Consider the following 5,245-nt stretch of genomic DNA (forward strand, 5'->3'; position numbering starts at 1 on the left):
ATGATGATGTGTCTTGGTGATTTTCTTTTGAGGTCTATCCTGTTTCGGGTTCGTTGGACTTCCTGAATGGGCATATTTTCATCTTTCATCATATCAGGGAAGCTCTCTTCCAACAAATCTTGGAAAATTTTCTCAGCTGTTTTATTTTTCTCTTCCTGTTCTGGAATTCCAGTAACAAGTAGGTTATTCCTTTTGATGGTGTCTCACATGAACCTTAGGCTTTCTTCAATTTGTTTTGATCTTTTTTCTTATTCATCCCTTTCCAAAGAAGTACTCAGGTATTTGTCTTCAATCTCATTAATTCTGTCTTCCATTGCATCAATTATACTCCTTTGCCCTTTCAATGTGTTACCTATTTCTGACATTTTAGTATTAATCTTCTGGATTTCTATCTGTAGATTTAGAATCATTTCTAATTTTTCATTTGTTATGTCATTTTGTTCTTGTATTTTCTTCCAAAATCTTCTAGGGTTATGTCTTTTTTTTTTTTCCTTGCTCTGTCTCTCAATTCTTTGAAGGTATCTAAATATAATTCTTTTGAATTCCTTATCAGAGAGTTCCAGTGTTGCTTCTTCCTCAGGAATGTGTTCTGGGTCTGTATCCTGATCCCTTCTTTCTACCACTTTATCTTGCTTCTTTGTGTGGACTGTGATGGTCTGTTGTCTCCAATACATTGTGACCTTGTTGTATTTCGATCTCTGTTAACTGTTTGTGAAGAACAGCTAAAGGTGAATCAGGCTCTTCTTACTGGTTGTTTATCGTAGGCCCATTGGTAGAGTAGGATGTGGTGACTCTCACTCTGTAAGTGAAGCTGCAGGAGGTGTGGGTATAGTTATGTCATATGGGATTTTTGCTCTCTTCTGCCCAGTTAGACAAAAATAACAATTGAATAATCACCAAAAAAGTAAAAGTAAATGGACAAAAAAACACACTGTGTAATCACACAGGAACAGTAACCATAAAACTGGAAAGGGAAAAACAAAAGCAACAACAACAAAAAAAAACTACAATATCTGGGGAGAGGGAAATAAGAGAAAAAAGGTAGGGAAAGAGAATATTGAAGAAAAATGGGAAAAATGCAAAAAGAAAAACAAGGAACAGGGTGAACTACAAGAAAGAAATAAAATTGGAATCAGGTTCAGGGAAAAGAAAAAAATCTCCAAACTAGAACCTGGGAAGGGAAGAATAAAGAATGATAATAAAAAGGACAAAAGTAATAATAATAGTAGGAGTTTTAAAACAGACAAAAAGAAACAAGCTAAAAAAAAAAAAAAAATCACATCTGGACAGGACCGGTCAGGGCACGCAGGCTCCTTGAGAGCACATAGACTGGCATGGAATTCCTGCCAGCCTAGATGGTGGGTGGGAGTGCCTCATTCACCAAGAGGATGTGAGATATAAGAGTAACAAGGGGAATGTCGCACCTTTCCAGTAGTCCATGTGTCCAGAATGTCCTTGTGGTTCTCAGCAAATGGAGCCTGTTCTTGAGTCCCTGGAATCTGGGAGAATGCTGTCGCTTTAAATATCCAAAGTGGTCAAGCCACTTGTAAACATTCAAAATGTCTGCACCCTCCGGACAGAGAAAAGTCCACAGCTCAACCCGCCTTCCTATTTGCTGCTTCTCCTTTTATTCACCAGCCACCAGAGCAGTCCTCCATCCAGTCCTGGGCTAGTAGGGCCAATTTTTAGGTTAATTCTTAGGTCCTACCACCACTTGGCAATATCCAAGCTGTCTGTGCCATCAGGATTGCTGCCAGACTGCAGCTCCGTATGTCTCCTTTTTTGATGTTTTCATGCAAATTCTTCTGCTAGTTGGAGTTCAGTACACTTCTATATCCTTCCCTTCAAAGTTCAGGGGTCCAAGATTATCTTCTGTGTCTGTGTTAATTGGTTCCCCTCTTCTTTGTTGATAAGGGTCTGTGCAGTCTTTCTGCCTATTCTGCCATCTTACCAGAACTCCACCCTCAATAACTATTAAATGAATGAATAGCTACTGTCTTTGGTTGGCAAATCAAACAACTGCAAATAGTTTATCTGGGAGATGGTCTCTGGCAAAGGGATCGGGAAGAGAGGGAGAGAAGGAAAAGAATCCAATGAGAAGGTTATCACTGGAGGCAACTGGTTCACAATCCACTGGGTACCTTTGAGAGAATGAGAGGATAAAGCTTCAGATACATCTTAGAAGATAAGGAAGGTGAATATTTGATTTACCAACTCCCATTCACCTTTGGTTGAAAGGGTTTTTTCCTGGACATTAACTTTTGGCATTTCCAGCTTACTCCAAGCAAGGGAAGATCACACTTTCATGATTAGAGGAAGCCCCGCAGGCAGATAGTTGAAGATGATTACAATAGGGCAGCTATTAGTTACATGGAAGCTACCCTGGGTGGTGTAAGTGGTTAATGCACTCAGTTGGTAACCAAAAGATAGGAGGTTAGAGGCATTTAGAATAAAGGCCTGTTAATCTGCTTCTGAAAAAGTAGCCATTGAAAACCCTTTGGAGCAGTTTTACTCTGCAACTCATGGGGTTGCCATGAGTTAGAATCAACTCAACAGCTCCTGGAAACTGTGAGTGCTGTTGGGCATTGAAATCTACAAAGTTGACCATTATTGAATGCCTATTATAATTCGGAAGGAAGATGGAGCAATCTACTTCCATAGTGATACTGCCTTGAAAACCCAAGGAGGGGTCGCTATGAGTTGGGTCCAATTTGACGGCACATAACAACAACAACAACATTATAATTCAAAAGGAGCCCTGATGGTGCGGTGGTAAATCACTTGGCTGGTAGGCTGCTGAGCAAAAGGTCAGCAGTGTGAACTCATCAGCTGCTCTGAGGGAGAAAGCTATGGCAGTCTGCTTCTTTAAAGATTATAGCCTAGAAAGCCCTATGGGACAGTTCTACTCTGCCCCATTGGGTCACTATGAGTTGGAATGACTTGATAGCAATAGGTTTGGGGATTTTTTGCATATGATTTAAGCACAAGATTTCCTCTAGTTCCCACAACAGTTTTACATGGTAAATACTATTATTCTCATCTTTCATGTGAAGAAAACTGAAGGTCAAAGAGGTTGTGATGTGGTTAAAGTCATGCAGACCAAGTGTATCAGTCAGAGGTCAACAGTAAAACAGAAGCAATAGGATCTCCATTAGCGATTCAAAGATAAGAACGACCTTAACATGTGTACCTTTGATATTGGATAAGAGAAGGACGGATGAGGGAACCTAAGAAGACTAAGTTGTCGCCTAGTCAGGTGAATCACACACACACACAATTTGCACAATATCCTTGAACTATAAAGATCACTGTATTAAGGTGCATCTACTGGTTTCTCAAGTCCAGAGCAAAGAGGAATGGAGAAAATCAAGGACACAAGGAAATAATTGATCCCAATGGACCACATGAACCCCAGCTTACATGACCCTGAGACCAGAAAGACTAGATTGTACTCACTTACCACTACTGACCACTCTGAAAAGGAACACAATAGGAGATCCTGGATAAAGTAGGAGAAGAGGCTTACTGGTCTTATAGAGAGTAGGGGAACTCCTGAGACTGTGGCTCTTAGACACCCTTTAAGGCCTGGAACTGAACTCACCTCTTGGCTCAATTTTCAACCAAACAATAGATCTATAAACTTAACAATAAACACCAGAGAGGTATGTATTCACTCTAGAGAACAATCAACCATATGAAATCAAAACGGCAGCATTTGCCCAGAGATAAAGCTCAGAAGGCAGGAAGGGATAGGAAAGAAAGACAAATGGAATTGTTAAACACCTGGAGGAAGGGGGAAGGGTGCTATTATGTTGTGGGGACTACAATCAATGCTATGAAACAAAAGTGTATGGATTGCTAAATGGAAAACCAATTTGCTCTATAAACTTTCACCCAAATCACAATAAAAAGTTTTTTTTAAAAAAGATCACTATAAGGAGCAGTGGAAATGAAAGAGTACATGCATGAAGAATAAAGATTTTTAAAAATACAGAACTCAAAAATGCATTTAAACCTTAACAAAGGCAAATTTTAATTTATCTGATATATCATCAGAAATCAGGCGTCCCATGCAAACTGAAAGAATTAAAAAAAAAAAAGCCAGACAAACTGTAACGGTAGAGAACAGAGTCCCACATACTGTGGCACCAAGACTCTTTCAACCTACAATTGAGCCTATCCCCTGAAATTACCTTTTAATGAAACAGTGGAGTCACACACAAAATAAAGAATATTACCAGTAAGATGGGTGCCAAACTTAAAAACCATCAGTATGAAACCAAAAGGCCAACAAGTACTCAAAAGCAAAGTAGACAGTGTCTAGGGCAGTGTCTTTCAAACTGTAGATCACAACACATTAGTGGGTCATGAAAGCAAGTTAGTGAATCTCCAGCAGCTTTATTATTATTATTTAGTGAAATGGAACAATTAGCATATAATGGAATAAAAAAAAAATACCAGAATTCATCATAAAGATACTTAGCAGAAACTGCATATTGCACCAGTCTCCTGCCCAATTGCAATGAGTGAGTGGGCATAGAAAGAGGGCTGTGAACATATAAACAGGTTAGAATTGGGTCATTTGATCTTTTATTCCCTCCCGTGTGATGGTTGATTTGACTGTCTTTGTAATGGGAAGGTTAATGTACAGTTGCAGCTAATACTGAAGCAAAAGTTTAGTATAATTTTATCTGCTGATCCCCAAACTGTTGAGGCTTTCTAGTGAATTGTAGATAAGAACTTTCAGTGTAGTTTTTCAGAAAAAGTGTTGTTAATGCAACATATTTTGAATTTGTGACAATTGTAGTATTTTATCTGAACTTGTACAAAATGCCTTAAAATTGTTTATTTTATTAGTGTAGAAAAATGATGAAGTGAAAAATATAGAGGCAGGTACAGTTTCAGTTGCTGTGTCTGAAAGTATAAATTGTGACAAAATTGAGAAAAACACTGACTCTAATAAGCAGACTTTGATTATATTTTTACTCACATTCTAAAGAAAATACATAAATGCAAGACTATGTAATGAAAATATTTAAAATATAGTTTTGTCCAATATTAAAAAATGACAGCAGTGTGTTCTTTGTATTGCTGTTCTCACAAATGAAAGCGTGAAACCTTCTATATTAAAAAAATGATTGGAAACAGCAAAATAAACTTGGTGGTAAGTCCCTTGAATATTTATGGAGTAAAAAGATCTAAAGAGTTCTAGTGGCATAGTGGCTAAGGCACTTGACTGCTAACC

The sequence above is a fragment of the Orycteropus afer genome, unplaced genomic scaffold, assembly GCF_000298275.1.
Source record: "Orycteropus afer afer isolate SDZICR_OR568_19922 unplaced genomic scaffold, OryAfe1.0 scaffold00032, whole genome shotgun sequence".
NCBI lineage: Eukaryota > Metazoa > Chordata > Mammalia > Tubulidentata > Orycteropodidae > Orycteropus > Orycteropus afer.